This window comes from Oryctolagus cuniculus, chromosome 16 (genome assembly GCF_051225735.1).
Source record: "Oryctolagus cuniculus isolate XC-2025 breed Fujian yellow rabbit chromosome 16, ASM5122573v1, whole genome shotgun sequence".
Classification (NCBI taxonomy): Eukaryota; Metazoa; Chordata; class Mammalia; order Lagomorpha; family Leporidae; genus Oryctolagus; species Oryctolagus cuniculus.
The window spans coordinates 32,450,160-32,468,982 of record NC_142882.1 but is presented as its reverse complement, the minus strand read 5'-3'; the positions used below and the strand labels follow the sequence as shown (position 1 = coordinate 32,468,982).

Below are 18,823 nucleotides of genomic sequence, written 5' to 3'. Positions count from 1 at the left end.
GCTTAAATGAAGTGTATGCTTTAGATTACTCATTTAATGAGTGCATGTCATTCACATAGCACTTCACTGAAGTTCTACTATGTCCCAAATCCTCTTCTAGGCACAGAATTTAGACCACTTTTCTCTTAGGCCCAGATCTTGCCTTTAACATACTACTTGGAATTTAGTAGCTCATGAAATCTGCAGACTGCATAAATGAATGAATATTTTGAGGGCTGTGCTTTTGTGGAGGAACTTCATAGGAGACCGAAGGAATAAAATAAATCAAAAGTATCCACAGTATATAGAATGTATACTATTTTACAAGTCACAGAGAAGAAGAAGAAGAAGGAAAGTAGTAAGACTAGAAAGTTTGTGGCAAGACTAACAGGCGCTGGTCAAGAACTTAATAAGCACATTAGGAAAGCAGTAAGGTTTCTTTTTTTTTTTTTTTTTTTTGAGGAAAAGTTTTTATTTCTAGTGATGAAATTGGCTACAGAACATTATGAAAGTTTAAAAATACAAAGAGAAATTGTCTATAATTAATAGATTCAAAATTTGACAATCAGTGAATATCATTATTAGTCATTACCAACAACAGTTATTGATTTGAAAGGCAGAGTGACAGGAAGAGGGAACCACTGCTTCACTCCCCAGACACTTGCAATAGCCAAAGCTTGACCAAGCCAAAACCAGGAACTGGGAATTCATTCTGGATGTCCCATTTGTGTGCAGGGACCCAAGCACTTCTGCCATCCTCCGTCTCCTCCCAGGGTGCACACTAGCAGAAACTTGCCTCAAAGCAGAGAAGCTACCACTCAAGCCAGGCATTTGTATATGGGATGTGGGTGTGTGGTGGTGATAGCAAGCCCTCATGGATAAAAAAAAAAAAAAAAAAAAAAAAAAGTTATTTCTATGCCAAGGAAATTACTCTGTAGTCTTTCTCTTATAAACTACGTATTGCTGAACCTAGATAATTTTTCCTTTATTTAACAATGACATGAAAATGTCAGTTGAGTTGGCTTTCCTGAAGACCTTGTTTCTTGAATATTAGTGGCTAGCTGAGATAAATTCTTTTCATCTCTTTCTCACTTCGGCAGCACATGTGCTCGCTTCGGCAGCACATATACTAAAATTGGAATGATACAGAGAAGATTAGCATGCCCCTGCGCAGTAAGGTTTCTTTACCTCCCTGTAGGCTCTGCTCTCCAGAGGTGAACAGGGTCCTCTAAACCCACTTGCTGCACACACAAACACCTGAGTGTTGTATTCTCCCACAGGTGTTGGAGACTGATATGGTGTTCTGATTTATATTTACATAATGGCTAGTGACATCGGGCATATTCACATGTTTTGACCATGTACATTTCTTCTGAGAAATGTCTATTCAGATCCTTGCCTGTTTCTTCACTGTATTTTTTGGAGTTTTTCCAATTCATGTAAATGTTCTGGAAATCTGTAAACATTCAGAGTTTTAATTTTTCCTGCCATCTGTTCATTGTATCTACACTCTGATGTTTACTTGGTTGTGAAGAAGTATCTTAGTTGGATATACTCAAATGTCTCTGTTTTTATTTTTGTGACTATTGCTATTGGAATCTTACCCAAAAGCTATTGTGTGTTGACAATATTTAGAGTTTCCCTATGTTTACTTGGGTTTGGGTCTTATGATTACATTTTAATTCACTGTGAGTTCACTTTCACATAGTGTAAGAGATGTTGGAGTCTCTTTTCAGGCTTCTACATATGGATAATCAAGTTCCTCTGCACCACTTGTGAAAGAGATTCTTCTTTCTCCAGTTCATTTTAGTTCCTTTGTTAAATATGAGTTGCTGGTAGAAATTTGGGTTTATTTCTATGCTACCAAGTCTTTTCCATTGAACTATGTGTCTGTTATTATATCAGTGCTAACACTTCTTCTTTTTTTTTTGCAGTATATTTATTTGAAAGGCAGAGTTACAGAGAGGTAGAGGCAGAGAGAGAGAGAGGTCTTCCATCCACTGGTTTACTCCCCAAATGGCCACAATGGCCGGAGCTCTGTTGATCTGAATCCAAGTGTCAGGAGCTTCTTCCAGGTCTCTATGCAGGTGCAGGGGCCCAAAGACTTTGGCCATTTTCTACTTTTTTCTCAGGCTATACCAGAGAGGGGTATAAGAAGTGGAGCAGCTGGGAAACATACTGGCACCCATATGAGATGCCGGCACTGCAGACGGTGACTTTACCTGCTTTGTCATAGTGCTGACCCCTGTAATATGTCTTAAAATATGGTGTGATGTCTCCAGCTTTTTTTTGCTTTATAATATTGCTTTAGATGTTAAGCATCTCTCATGTTTCTATGTGAATTTTAGCATCATTTTTTCTAGCTCTGAGAACATCGTTGGTATGTTGATTGGGATTACATTGAATTTGCAAATTGCTTTTGGTAGTATGGATATTTTGGTATTATTCTTCCCATTCACAAACATAAGTTTTCTGTGAGACTGTCAAAAAGCCTTGACAAAAATTGGACTTTATTACACAAAAATTCATCACTTTTTGGGATCATTTAAATCCATAATTTTGCACTAATATTTGATAAATAATTAAAGACTTTGAGCATTTTAGTAGGAGAAATTAAAATATTTATCAATTTATTCAAATATTGTTTAGATGTGATATTCAAATATTGTTTAGAGCCATTGTCTATATTCCCTCTAAATTACGATCTTTTTGCTTTTTGCCTGTTAAACTTGTCCCTTGATTCAAGAACCCTTTTTAATGTAATGTAAACTGAAAATGTCATTTCATAAGCTAAAAAAAATGACAAAGAAGGAAAAAGAAGGGAGGGAGGTTGAGTATATAATTATGTTCTCCGAATTTTTTCTATAAAACATATTGAATCATTTAAAAGCTAATTAAAATTAAACTCAAAATTGGACCATTATGACCAATACTTAAAACAAGTGATTAAAAACTGTAGATGTCTTCAATTTTGATTATCATTCTTCTTTAGAATATCTGAAAGAAATCCGGCTTCTCACTTTAAAATATACCAGTGTGTTAGAATTCAGTATTAAATGACTTTGTTTAAAAGTTTTATTTAATCTATTGCTTTAAGTAGTAATACTATGGCCATTGTAAAACAAAATCCTTATCATTTTTCATAAAACAGAAAGGGCCTTTAAAACATCATCACTAAAAATATTAAGAGACCTAAAATATAACATTCTTAAAACCCAAGTGATACCATTCAAAATTTTCAAATATGCAGGGATAGTTCATGTCAAGTAACTAAATAATTGTGAAGTGTATATATGGAATAGCTTCTATAAATTCTTTTGGCAAGGGCTGGCACTGTGGCATAGTGGGTGAGGCTGCCACCTGCAGTGCTGGTATTCCATAGGGGCATCAGTTCAAGACCTGGCTGCTCCACTTCCTATCCAGCTCTCTGCTATGGCCTGGGAAACACTATAAAATGGTGCAAGTCCTTGGGCCCCTGCACCTGCATAGGAGACCAGGAAGAGGCTCCTGGCTCCTGCCTTCCAGTCAGCACAGCTCCAGCCATGGAGGCCAACTGTGGAGTGAACCAGTGAATGGAAGACCACTCTCTCTGCCTGTCCTTCTCTCTCTGTGTAATTCTGACTTTCAAATAATATAAATAAATCTTTAAAAATTCTTTTGGCAAATAGATGAAGCTACTTGTTATACATTTCAAATAAATAGCAAACATACTAGAAAAATATATTGAATAAAATTTAAGCAACTCATAGCTATACACAGAAATTTCTCACCATAACAACATAGCAACCACTAAATTTCCAAATTCAATTTTCCACAACTTAGAATCTTTAACTCCAGAAGGAGTACAAAATTGACAGAACAGTGGCCTATGTATCAGGATACCTAATGCTAATACAGAATTATCCCTGCCACAACTTACCTATGTGACCTTGAACAATTCACTTTACTTCTCTGGGCTTGGCATTTAGCATCCTCATGTGATAAAGGAGGCTTGGATAAGATCAGTTGTACTCTATCTTGAGACTTCAATGATCTCTCAGTTTCCAAACAGGCACCTTAAGGGAAAGTAAACCTTTAGATCAAAGCTTACATTTTTAAATCTAAATATATTTTAAACTGTTTCTACAACTAGTACAAAACAACACATTCAAATGTGTACCATGCCACTTTTCAATATTTGGGAATAATTAATGCATCATTTTAGAGCATTGTCTTGAGGCCAGTGCTGTGGTGTAGCTAGTAAAGCCACTGCATGCAGTGGGGGCATCCCATATGGAGGCCGGTTCAAGTCCAGGCTGCTCCATTTTCCATTCAGCTGTCTGCTATAGCCTGGGAGAGCAGTAGGAAGTTGGCCCAAGTCCTTGGGCCCCTGAATCTGCATGGGAGACCCTGAAGAGGTCCTGGCTCCTGGTTTCAGATTGGCATATCTCTGACCTTTTAGGCCATCTGGGGAGTGAACCAGCAGATGGAGGACCTCTCTCTCTCTCTCTCTTCCTCTTGTTCACTATCTGTGTAACTCTGACTTCCAAATAAATAAATAAATAAATCTTTTAAAAAATCAAAAGAATATTGTCTGGCACACAGTGAACCACTAAGTACAAGATATTATTAGGAATATTAGATTGAAATATTGAAATAAACTAGGCAATAAGCCTTAAGATGCAAATTAATACCAAGAAATATAATCTCAAATTTCTGTGTTCAACAAGGTAGTCTCTTTTCACTACTAACTTTATACTAAATAAGATATTTTGATATTTTGTTAAGAGTAAATTTATCGGGGGCCAGCGCCGTGGCTCACTTGGTTAATTCTCCACCTGTGGTGCTGGTATCCCTTATGGGCAAAGTGTTCTAGTCCTGGTTGCTCCTCTTTCAGTCCAGCTTTCTGCTATGGCCCGGGAAGGCAGTAGAGGATGGCCCAAGTGCTTGGGCCCTGCACCCGGATGGGAGACCAGGAGAAAGCACCTGACTCCTGGCTTTGGATGGGCACAGCTCCAACTGTGGCAGCCATCTGGGGACTGAACCAATGGAAGGAAGACCTTTCTGATTTCTCACTGTATATAACTCTACCTGTCAAATAAAAAAAATTATTAGTTTTTCATAAAAACTGCAGTATTGAAAAAGTTCTAAAATCCCTCTAATTCTAAATGTCTGTGACTGCTAACTCATTAGCACATATTGCATTCTTTACATCTGGGTAATCATGACAATTCACTTTTAAATGATTAACAGATCTGCTGTTATATATAAATACATGCTTTTCCGAAAATCATACAATAAGCAGGCTACATACTTTACTTCAAGTAGAACTGCCATATCCAGTCCTACAATTGTAAATAAGACAGTTTCAATTGTTCAGCATTATCAATTATAAATTCCAATCGTGTAGCAATACTCATAAGAATTTAGGGGGCCGATGCTGTGGAGTAGCAAGTAGAGCTGTGGCTTGCAGTGCTGACATTCCAATTGGGTGCCAGTTCAAGTCCTGGCTACTCAAATTACTATCCATCTTTTTAGGCAAGTAAGACTTACTATCCAGCAGTAGAGGATGGCCCAGGCCCTTGGGCTCCTGCACCTGCATAGGAGACCCAAAAGAAGCTGCTGGCTCCTGGCTTTGGATTGGCAGAGCTCCAGCCATTGTGGCCAAATGGGGAGTGAACCAGCGGTTGGAAGACTGCTCTCTCTCTCTCTCTCCTTCTCTGTGTAACTCTGATTTTCAAGTAAAATAAATGAATCTTTTTTTTAAAAAGGATGAAATAAAAAGGAAGATGAAGATTACAAAATTGTTTAATTTTTTTAATAAATATAAATTTCCAAAGTACAGCTTTTGGATTACAGTGGCTTCCCCTCCCCCAAAACATCCCTCCCACCCATAATCCTCCTATTTCCTGCTTCCTCTCCCATCCCAGAAGATTACAAAATTGTATGAAGGACATTTGTACAGTAAACAAATATACTGATTTCCAATGCAATATTTGAATACTTGAAGCAGGAAGGCTAAGTACTTCTTTGCCAAAATAACATGTTTTGTCCAGTGTAAAACCCATTTGCCATCCCAATACACAAAGGGATTTGGGGCAAGAAGGAAAAAAGAAGTCCACACATGCAGAAATTTTAAGCAAAACAAAATAGAGAATGTATTTAGTTTCATGTAAATCACATGAGAATTAATAGTATTCTACCAATTTGCAACAAATATTTTTAACTTTAATGAATGAATGAACTTTCAGTTACATAGCAGGAAACTTCTAACCTCTCCCATAAAACTGAAAGAGAAACTTTTTAAAAGTAAAAACTGATGAAAGAATTCTGCAATACATGTTAATGTTAAGTAGCCCAGCAGAGTTTATTTAGAAATACAAACACACACACAGAAAATAAATACATTAAAATCTTACTGAATAGTCCAGTAATAGTTCAGGATCCAATATGTGTGCAAAAGATTCTGGATTTCCCAGTCACTTTGTATAGGAAATGATGTGCTTTGCTATGTAGCATGTAACTTTAGATTCCTGAACACCTCCACTTTGCTTCTTACCCTGAGTCCCAGCAAATACAGGAACACAGCTGTTGAGTCATTCATTTTCTGGATTTGGGAATATCAAAGAATTAATGAGTATAGAAAGTTGTACAGCAAAGACCAAGAATATCCAAGGGAGGTCAGGAAAATCAATTGAACAAGTCAAAATACTATGAATGTATACTGAATGCTCTGTTTTTAATATGTCTTACTTACCTAAAAAGACATGAGGGCTATTGCTCTCTCTCTTAATACAACTAAGGAGAAGATATCACCAATGCTCAAGAAAAATGAATACACAGCAGAGCTAATACAAAATCCCCAAATTCCAAAATAGAAAAACTGGATATGCACTCCTTACACACACCCTGAAGTGGCAATGAAGTAGAACAAATCTAAAATTAGAAAAAAATCTTTTTTTAAAAGATTTATTTATTTATTTGAAAGTCAGAGTTGCACAGAGAGAGGCAGAGAAGAGAGAGGGGTCTTCCATCCACTGGTTCTCTCCCCAGTTGGCTGCAATGGCCAGAGTTGTGCCAATCCAAAGCCAGGAGCAAGGAGCTTCTTCCAGGTCTCCCACATGGGTGCAGGGGCCCAGGACTTGGGCCATCTTCTACTGCTTTCCCAGGCTATAGCAGAGATCTGGATCCATATGAGCTGCCAGCACTGCAAGTGGTGGCTCTACCCACTATGCCACACCACCGGCCCCGAAAATTCTTGTCAAATTAAGAACATTTAACCTTTGTTTTAGAGTGCATTATTAAAATATCTAAACTGGGGGAATACATAATTTCTTTCTTTAGAAATCAGAAGAGAAAAAGAACACTTCAAGCCTACTGTGACACCACACAGAAGGAATGGAGAATCATGATCTCAATTAGCCTAGGGACAGAATAAAAGGGAGGGAAATAGGAACAACAGAATTAAGATGAATAAGCTTTGACAGCTGAGGGAATCTGAATGTAAAGAAAAGGCATGCAGTTAACTGAAACAATAGAGATAAGTCTGAGAGGAAAAAACATTGTTAAGTCATATTAATGGGGCCAGAGCTGTGACTTAGTAAAGTAAAAAAAAAAAAAATCTAAAATTTGTTTTTAAATTATATAATTAAAAAAGATTAAAAAAAGATGTTCAATCTTAAGTCTCTACAGCATAAGATATACATCAATTTTCCCAGGTTCTATTTGCATTTATTAACAAAGTTTCATGGGTATAATCACTAAAGTGGCTCCAATAAGTCTTTTTATAAAAATTATTTTTTATTTTGACAGGCAGAGTGGACAGTGAGAGAGACAGAGAGAAAGGTCTTCCTTTTTCTGTTGGTTTACCCCCTAGTGACCGCTGCCGCCAGTGTGCTGCGGCTGGCACATGGCGCTGATCCAAAGCCAGGAGCCAAGTGCTTCCTCCTGGTCTCCCATGCAGGTACGGGGCCCAAGCACTTTGGCCATCCTCCATTGCACTCCTGGGCCATAGCAGAGAGCTGGACTGGAAGTGGAGCAACTGGGACAGAATCTGGCTCTCCCAGCAGGACTAGAACTTGGTGTGCCTGCACCGCAGGTGGAGGATTAGCTTATTGAGCCATGGAGCCTGCCTCCAATAAGTCTTAACCTGGGATGCAACTAAATTTAACAAGGATACTCAATAGGAATTTTAGAAGAATTCCAAAATATGTATCAGAATAAAAATAAATACTTTACTTGGTACATCTCATTTTAACTATACTATTGTCTAAATTTCCAAATGTCAGATGTACTAAAAAAATCCCCAAAGCAGCAGAGTTGGTCCGACATGATGAGGAATAAAATAAAGAAAATGAGAATTCGCAGATCCCAGATTAAAATAACCAAGAAGGCCCAATAAAAGAAAACTCAATGTCTTCATACACTAACATTTATTACCTCAGATTTATTTAACAAAAAGGTGATTATTCCAGCTACATCCCATTAGGTAGCCCAATTTTACCTGCTAAATCCATTTAAAAAAAGCACCTCATGATATATTACTAAAATCATATTGCTATATGCCATCCACCATGTCCACTGTACCTTATACCTAATGTTAACAGATCTGATGAAAATCAGTAGATAAATGATGTGTCTTAACCACGTGTGGGAAATGTCTTTTGTTCAACGTTTTTCCAAAAACCCCTCAGTCTCAGTTTGCCTTCACCTTGAAAAGACACTTCTGAGGTTTACTAATCAGTCCAGCTTCTTCGGGCCTCCCTCCAATGAAAGGGGCTAAAATCCATCAAAATAAACTCTAGGCACTGTCCTTGTGCTCCCAGTGACTTTTTCACTCTAGGGGCTCACAAACCTTCTAAATTCTTTAGATCACCTGTGATGTCCATTAGTTCTCAAAGACTATGATGCAAGTAATTTCCCCTCTTGGAACCTTGTTATTAACTGTGCTGTATGAGAAATGAAGTCTCCTACACACCTTGTGCTTATGATTCTCCAAACCATGTTGCCTGCTAGGACTTTGGCCATGAATATAGGACAGCAATACCTGAACATGATTACTGAGATCTCCTTAATAAAGGATAGACTGGGGCCAGCACTGTGGTGCAGTGGTGTAATCCTTTACCTGCAATGCTGGCACCCCATATGAGCACCAGTTCTAGTCCCCATTTCTCCTTTTCCCAGCCAGCTCTCTGCAATAGCCTGGGAAAGCAGTAGAAGCTGTTCCAAGTGCTTTGGTCCCTGCCAAAATATGGGAGACCTGGAAGCTCCTAGCTCAGATTGGCCCAGCTGCAGACATTGCAGTCATTAGGGGAGTAAATGAGCATATGGAAGACCTTTCTGTGTCTCTTCTTCTCACTCTCTGTAAGTAAACCTGTCAACTACATAAATAAATTCCTTATATATATATTTACATTTATTTATATATTTATGTATATAAATATATTCATATATAAAATATATTATAATTTATCATACAATATATTATATAATATATAATTATAAACAGATAATATTATATAATTTATTATATGTATTTTATATATATATATATATATATATTATTGAGATGACTTCAATAGCCAGAGTGTGGCCAGGTTGAAACCAGGAGCTTTTCCTCTGATGTGTGTCCCAGGAACCCAGGTACTCGGAGCATCTTTCACTGCTTTTTCAATCCATTGGTAAGGAGCTGGATCAGAAATAATTATTTATATATAAATAACAAATTCATATATAATAATTATATACAATTATATATTTATAATAATTATATGCAATTCTATATTATGTATAGAAATATATAGTATAATATATAATATATATTATAATATATAAATATATATATGATGGACCAAAATATGGTATTCTCCATTTGGCAGAAGGGACAGGCTCCAATATCTACTGTCTATGTCAGTATGTCAGCATAATGCAGGAGGTAACCCCTCTACCAAATAAGAAAAGCTATTTCAGTTCAGCTGGACATCATTCTGCTGACTGTTGACCTTATTACTGTTAGTCTGGATGCTTTCATTGGTTGCAATCCAGAGAGCCAATTTTCCCATAGATATAAACATCAGCAAACATGAAAATTTGGTAAGAAAAGCTTAAACTGAGAGTTATGATTAATAACTATTTTTTATAATTTTTATTTAATGCATATAAATTTCCAAAGTACGACTTATGGATTACAATGGCTTCCCCCCCATACCGTCCCTCCCACCCACAACCCTCCCCTTTCCCACTCCCTCTCCCCTTCCATTCACATCAAGATTCATTTTTGATTATCTTAATATACAGAAGATCAGCTTAGTATACATCAAGTATGGATTTCAACAGTTTGCTCCCACACAGAAACATAAAGTGAAAAATAATAGATGATTTTTTTTTTAAAATGATGATGAAATCAGAGCAGACCTATTGTCATGTTTAATCCCAGTGAGAGTCAAGTTGGGAATTGATAATTTCTTTTTTTTTTTTTTTAACAGAGGATCAGTTTAGTATGCATTAAGTAAGGATTTCAACAGTTTGCACCCCCATAGAAACACAAAGTGAAATATATTGTTTGAGTACTCGTTATAGCATTAAATCTCAATGTACAGCACATTAAGGATAGAGATCCTACATGAGGAGTAAGTGTACAGTGACTCCTGTTGTTGACTTTACCAATTGACACTCCTGTCTATGGCATCAGTAATCTCCCTATGCTCCAGTCATGAGTTTCCAAGGCTATGGAAGCCCTCTGAGTTCTCCGACTCTTATCTTGTTTAGACAAGGTCGTAGATAACCTACGGTTCGACCCAGCCATCCCACTCCTTGGAATTTACCCAAAGGAATTTAAATTGGCAAACAAAAAAGAGGTCTGCACCCTAATGTTTATTGCAGCACAATTCACAATAGCTAAGACCTGGAACCAACCTAAATGCCCATCAACGATAGACTGGATAAAGAAATTATGGGATATGTACTCTTTAGAATACTATACCGCAGTAAGAAACAACGAAATCCAGTCATTTGCAACAAAATGGAGGAATCTGGAACACATCATGCTGAGTGAAATAAGCCAGTCCCAAAGGGACAAATACCATATGTTCTCCCTGATCAGTGACGACTGACTGAACACCAAGAGGGAAACCTGTTGGAGTGAGGTGGACACTATGGGAAATGGTGGCTTGATCAGCATAGCCCTGACTGTTAATGAACAACTTAATACATTATCCCTCTTAGTAGTTTTTTTTATCTGTTCTACTTAATATGACTGGTTTAGATCTGTAATTGATGCACAGTTATTCTTAAGTGTTGAAAATTAACTGAAATGTTATCCCTGTTGAACATGGTGGTGGGAATGGGAGAGGGAAGAGATGTATAATTTGGGACATGCTCAGGCTGACTTGCCCCAAGTGGTGGAGTTGGAAGCATACCAGGGGATTCCAATTCAATCCCATTGAGGTGGCATGTACCAATGCCATCTCACTGTTCCAGGTGATCAGTTTCAGTTCACAGTTGGTCATGGTGGAGGGACTGGGAGTCAAAGGGAGCACATAGACAAGTCTAGTACCTGCTAACGCTAACCGATGGAGTAAATAAAGGGGAGAGTGATCCAACATGGGAAGTGAGATACTCAGCAGACTCATAGAATGGCAGATGTCCTAAATAGCACTCTGGCCTCAGAATCAGCCCTAAAGGCATTCGGAGCTGGCTGAAAAGCTCATGAGAGTATTTCAGGCATGGAAAGCCAAGACACTCTGGCAAAAGATCTCTGCGAGTGAGATCCCAGTGGACAGAACAGGTCATCAAAGAAGGAGGTACCTTTCTCTGAAGGGAGGAGAGAACCTCCACTTTGACTATGACCTTGTCTAAACAAGATTAATAACTATTTTAACAAAATTTCTCAGAACCCATCTAATCCAAACCTTGGACAATTGGAAGACATTGTACTTGGCCCACCCATAATCAAAATGGATTCTAAATCCTTCAACTGCAAGGAGAGTATCATAGACATTAATGCTCCAAACGGATCCAGTTCTCTGCTAATGTGTCTGGAAAAGCAGCACAGGGTGACTCAAATATTGGGGCTCCTGCACCCTTGTGAGAGACCTGGAAGAAGCCCCTGACTCCTGATATCAGTCTGGCCTAGCCGCAGTCATTGCAGCCATTTGAGGAGTGAACAAACCAGGAGGAAGATCAATCTCTCCCATTCTCTCCATCTAGTGCTGCCTTTCAAATTCATAAAAGGATCTTTAAGAAAATAGATCACTTCAATAAATTTGCCATTGCTCAGTCATGATGACTTTTACTACCTTCAGTTCTTTTTCAAAAGATTTATTTATTGGAAAGGCAGATAGAGGAGCTGGTGGTTGTGGTGCAGTGGACAAAGCTGCTATCTGTTACATTGGCATCCTGTATGTGCACCAGTTCAAGTACCAGCTATTCCATTTCTGATCCAGCTCCTTACCAATGGACTGAAAAAGCAGGGAAAGATGGCCCAAGTGCCTGGGATGCTGCCACGCACATTGCAGGAAAAGCTCCTTGCTGCCATGCACATCGGAGGGAAAGCTCCTGGCTTCAACCTGGCCACACTCTGGCTATTAAAGTCATCTCAAAAATGAATTAGGTGGTGGAAGATTTCTGTCTCTCCCTCTCTCTGTAACTCTTTCAAGTAAGTAATTAAATATTTTAATATGATAAAAAGGCAGAGACACACAGAGACAAAGAGAGAAGGAAAGAGAAGCAGAGAGATCTCCCATCTGCTGGTTCACTTTCTATATGGCTACCACTGTGCAAGACCAGGTTCTCAAGTCCCCATTGAGGTTACAGTTCTCCAATTTGACGACAGGAATGAAAGAATTTGAGCTATTATACATTGCTTCCCAGGGATATTAACATGAAGCTGATTAGGAAGTGTAGTACCCAAAACTCAGATTAGCACTGCAATATAGGATGTGGGCATCTGTTGTGACGGCTAACAAATTGGAAATCCTAGAGTAAAAATCAACAGATTCCTGGACATACACAATATACCAAAATTGAGTCATGAAGACACATAGAAAAGCTAAACAAATCAAAAACCAAGACAGAGATTGGATGAGTAATAAAGACCCTCCCAACAAGCAAAAGTCCAGGATCAGACAGCCTCACTATTGAATTCTACAGGACTTTTAAAGAACTAATGCTTCTCAAACTATTCAACACAATTGAAAGAGAGACAATCCTCTCAAACTCCTTCTATTAATCCTGCATCACCTTAATTCTTCAACTAGAAAAAGATACAGTGGAGAGAGAGTACTATAGAAAAATATCCCTGATGGGGGCCAGTGCCATAGCACACTGGGTTGATCCTCCACCCGTGGAGACGGCATCCCATATGGGTGCCAGTTCTGGTCCCGGTTGCTGCTATTCCAGTCCAGCTTTCTGCACTGGACTGGGAGGGCAGTGGAGGATGGCCCAAGTGCCTGGGTCCCTGCACCCGCATGGGTGACCAGGGAGATGCTCCTGACTCTGGCTTCCGATTGGACCAGCACTACCTGTTGGGCCATATGGAGCATAAACAAGCAGATAAAATACTTCTGTCTCTCTGCCTCTGCCTCTCCATCTCTGTAACTCAATCTTTCAAATAAATAATTCTTTTGAAAAGGTCAACAAACAATAAAGGCTGGTGGAGAGGGAGAGAAAAAGGTACCCTAACCCACTGTTGGTGGGAATGAAGCTAGTGCAACCATTATGGAAGGCAGTATCAAAGTTCCTCAGAAATCTGAAAACAAACATACCATGTGATCCTGCCATCTGACTACTGGGAATTTATCCGCATGAAATGAAATAGAATATGCACAGGCATGAGTTATCTGTACCCTCATGTTTATTACAGCTCAATTCACAATAGCTAACATGGAATCAACCCAGATGTCCATCAACTGGTGACTGGAACAAAAATATGAGCTATATATACAGTGTAAAATACTATTCAACCATAATTGAGAATGAAATCCCATCTTCTGTAACTAAATGGATGAACTGGAAACAAGTATGCTTCATGAAAGAAGCCAGTCCCCAAAAGACAAATACCATATGTTTTCTCTGACTGGTGGTAATTAATATATAGACAACAAAAAGCAGCATATGAGTTAAATTGACATTTTGAGATTTGAGTATTGTTCATAGCACTTTTCTGTACTCTTTGATAGAGTACACAACATATACTCATTGATATTTCTGCTACTACTTGCTGAATTCTTTATTTTGTAGAGGGTTAAAGCTTGTGATTCTAAAATAAAATCAAAGCATGCAGCTGTCAAAATTAAAAGAAAATAAAACAAGAAGGAGGGAGTTGGAAATATGAGAACAAGGGAAGATAGGATAGGATGTTATCAGTTTGCTCTTCAATCTGTATATATAAATTACATGAAATTTGTTCACTTAATATGCATTTAAAAATATAAACTTAACACTGGAAGAAAAAGACCTGAGATCAGTGTTTTCTGGATTACCACTAATAAAATTTAGTCTTCATTTATGTCTGACCATATTTAATTTCTTATTTATTTATTTTATAAGAAAATTAACATCACCATTCCTAACAAGTCCATCCTGTTTCATGCATATCTATCAGTTCCCACTATGCTAATAATTTCTCATGAACTTAAATCCATATCATCTTAAAAAGATGCAATGTGGGGCTGGCGCTGTGGCATAGCAGATAAAGTTGTTGCCTGCAGTGTTGGCAAGCCATATGGGTGCCAGTTCAAGTCGCGGCTGCTCCACTTCTGAACCAGCTCTCTGCTATGTCCTGGGAAAGCATTAGAAGGTGGCCCAAGTCCTTGGGGCCTTGCACACATGTGAAAGACCCTGAAGAAGCTCCTGGCTTCAGATTGACACAGACCAGTCATTGCGGCCAACTGGGAGTAAACCAGCCGATGGAAGACCTCTCTGTCTCTGTCTGTCTGTCTCTCTCTCTCTACCTCTTCTCTATTTGTGCAACTCTTTCAAATAAATAAATTAATATTTAAGAAAAAAGCCTGATTCATGTTATTATTTATGTGTTTTAGAGGCTTTGCAGATGTTGATTACATGTGCCATGAAAACCCATTAAAATGCAAATCCTATAAGAGGCAACTCCATGTGCACTAAACTGGTAAAATCCAGTGCATGTGTTGAGAAAAACACACTAGCAATACATTTCAAAAAGCTGTGAAATATTATAAGTGGCTGTCAAAAGCTAAAAATCTGACAATGACTCATTATGTCATTTATTTATATATAATGCTGAGAAAATCAGAAGTATTTGTTAAAACTTCTGCTAAAATGCACTAGATTTATAATTTTTAAATGCATCTTTCCTAGACGTAATGCAGTCCTGTACTACTTTAGAGTATCAGAAATTTAAAATGTTGGACCGGTGCTGTGGTGGAGCAGGTTAACACCCTGGTCTGAAGCGCCAGCATCCCATATGGGGGCCGGTTCAATACTCAGCTGCTCCACTTCTGATCCTGCTCTCTGCTATGGCCTGGCAAAGTAGTAGAAGATGGCCCAAGTCTTTGGGCCCCTGTACCCATCTGGGAGACCGGGAACTAGCTCCTGGCTCCTGGCTTCAGATCAGCACAGCTCTGGAAGTTGCAATCAATTAGGGAGTGAACACCAGATGGAAGACCTCTCTCTTTCTCTCTGTCTCTCCTCTCTGTCTGTAACTCGACTTGTACATAAATAAATAAATCTTTAAAACAATTAAGAAATTTAACATGTGAAAGGTTTTTAAAAAATGTATTTCTTTATTGTGAGGCAGAGTTACAGATATAGAGAGGAAGAGAAAGAGAGGTCTTCTATCGACTGGTTCACCCCTAAATGGCCAGAATGGCTGGAGCTGGGCCGATCTGAAGCCAGGTGCCAGAAGCCAGGAGTCAGCAGCTTCCTCCAGGTCTCTCACATGGGTGCAGGGGCCCAAGAACTCAGGGCATATTGCACTGCTTTCCTAGGCCATTAGTAAAGAGCTGGATTGGAAGTGCAGGAGCAGGGACTCAAACTGGTGCCCATGTGGGATGCTGGTGCTGCAGGTGGATGCTTAATCTACTATGCCACAGAGTGGGCCCAGGGAATGGTTTTAGGAAGACATCTTTCATGTAGACTAGGCTGCAATATTGCAAGGTAAGGTTTAGCTTTTATTCCCACACATCAGTATTCATCTTTTAGCAACTATAAATACTGAATATCATACATATAGACATAAATATAGGTAACTGAAGATTTTGTTGTCATTCTTTCTAATTCTCTTTTTAATGTCTGCTAATAGGCCATCTTATGGATTATTATATTGATGTTACCCATACACAAGCATCAGGCATTTCCACTGTTGAATGTGTTTATGAGTACAGGTAGATTTGTGTGTACATGAATGCACATTTGATGGAGATAGCACTGACAGTAATACTGTGAGAAATCCTAACGCTGATTCCAAACTTTCTGTCCTCCGCAGAGATGGCTGTCATTGAAGTAGACCACAGGGCCTCTTTTGCTGTTATGGACTGAAATGTGCCTCCCTAAAACTCTAACACGGAAGTGCTAACCAGCAACATGACTCTACCTGAAGAAAGTGCTTTTAAGCAGATCAAATGGTAGATGTGTCTGTCACATCGGAGAAAGGCTTCTGGAAAAATCGAGCCTATTTAAGCACCTTGATCTGATATTTTCAAGCTCTACAACTCTGAGAAGTAAAATTCCATGATTTAAATCATATTCTCTGTGGTATTTTCTTAGCAAATTAATATATCCTCATTTCTGCCAGCATTTTCTATTGTCATCCAGAAGGTCCTAGTGATTAGCAGAGAAATATAGAAACTAAAAACTGTGATTTTAGATTACCAAGTATCTACTAACACAAAAAGATCCCAGAAGCCACCTACTACCATCGTCCAGGACCCAGAAAAAAAACAGGAAGGAGTCAAGTTGCAGGGCAGTAGAAAAAAGTGAATAATGAAAGATCACAGCAGAAGTAAATAAGGAAGGGTTTGGTGCTGTGGTGTAGTGGGTTAAAGCCTTGACCTGCTGTGCATGCATCCCATATGTTGCTGCTAGGAGACCAGGTGCTCCACTTCCAATCCAGCTCCCTACTAATGCACCTGGGAAATTGGTGGAAGATGGACCGTGTTCTACGGTGCTGGCACCCACATGAGAGACTTGGAAGAAGCATCTGGCCTTTACAATAAATAAATAAATCTTAAAAATATAGAAACAGTGTTAGCACTGTTGGAAAACAGACTCATAGTTCAGTGTAAAAGTATAGGCAGCTGAAATAAACCGACTTTTCTACAGGCAACTCCTATTTAACAAAGGAAAGAAAACAAACAGGAGAAAGAAGAACCCCTTTAGCATATGGTTTAAAGGAAAGTGATTATCCATATGTAGAAGCCTGAAAATATACCCAAAACCTCATACACTATGTAAAAGCAACTCAAGGTGAATTAAAAGTCTAAATATAAAACCAGAAACTAAGTAAACATATGAGAAACTATAAAACATAAGCATAGATAACAGTTTTGGGTAAGATTCCAAAAGCACAAGTAACAAAAATAAAATATAGAAATTTGAGCATATCATATTAAGATACATCTTCACAACAAAGTAATCAACAGAGTGAACATACAATGGACAGAATGGCAGGAAACATTGAAAACTCTGATTATGACAAAAGATTGATAGCCAGAACATACATATATAGAACTGGGAAAATCTCCAAATAAGAAGCAAAATGTACAGCTAAGAAATGGGCAAGGATCAAAACAGATGTTTCTCAGAAGAAGAAATCTCAATGGTCAAGACATAGATGAACATGCCCAATATCACTAGCCATTAGGGAAATGTAAATCAAAACCAATAGCAGACTCCATCTGTGGGAGAAGACAATGCTTGGGTTTTCATTTGTGCAACAAGTGGGTTTAGAGGACCCTGTTCACCATAAGAGGGCAGAGTCTACATGGAAGTAAGGAAACCTTAATGTTTTCCTAATGGGCTTGTTAAATTCTTGACCAGTGCCTATTACCTTTGCCGCAAACTTTCCAGTCTCACTACTTTCCTGCTTCTTCCTCTTCGCTGTGGCTTGCAAAAACAGTGTACCTTCTATATACGGAGGATACTTTTGTTTTGTTTTATTCCTCCTATCTCATGATGTTCCTCTAAGAAATCACAACCCTCCAAGTATTCATTAATTTATGCAGTCTGCAGTTTTCATGGGCTACTACATGGCAAAGTACTAGGTTAAAGGAAAGGTATAGGTCAGGAACTGAGCAAAGTTCACAATGATGAAGCCATTGGGGAAATGAACCTGATGGAAGACCTCTCTCTCTCTCTCTCTCTCTCTGCCTCTCCTTCTCTCTCTGTGTAACTCTGATTTTCAAATAAATAAATAAATCTTTAAAAACTAACAAAATATACTAAAAACCTGGTGGCAACACCTTTCTATCAGAACATGTGAAGCACTCAAACACAGTTTGTCCCAGAAAGTCAACCATAAGGGCATATCGTCTACTGCACTTGTGGACATCTCTGAGGGAGGTAAGGGGCACTTATTTCTTCCCCTCTTCTTTCTTACCACTCTCACAGTTATAACTTCTATCGATGCTTCCAAAGACCAGTCTCTATGAAATTGTAGAACTAATATCCTCCCATGTCAAAAGTGTCATGGGTTTAAACACAGAACCCAAAATAAGATAAGTAACTGGCCTTCTTAATTACACAGTGTGGAATGTAAGATTCTCAGTGGAGCACTGGGTAATATAAAGTGCTGGGCAGAGAAAAACTGTTACTTATCTGTATTTATGATTCTGTAATTCTCCTCTTTATGCAAACTCAGATTAAAAGAGCTCCAGTTAGTGGGCAGCACTGT

General features: G+C 38.5%; 1 long non-coding RNA gene and 1 pseudogene across 1 annotated transcript; one reads left to right on the top strand and one right to left on the bottom strand.

Annotated features, from left to right (window-relative positions):
* Positions 1 to 414: 414 nt before the first annotated feature.
* LOC149121659 (uncharacterized) lies at positions 415 to 4,034 on the bottom strand. Its single transcript, XR_016222323.1, has 2 exons — positions 3,899 to 4,034; positions 415 to 850 (listed from the first exon to the last, which is right to left on the bottom strand). It is a non-coding gene; the product is annotated as an uncharacterized LOC149121659 (long non-coding RNA).
* Positions 1,085 to 1,152, top strand: LOC149121660 (U6 spliceosomal RNA; annotated as a pseudogene).
* Positions 4,035 to 18,823: the final 14,789 nt, after the last annotated feature.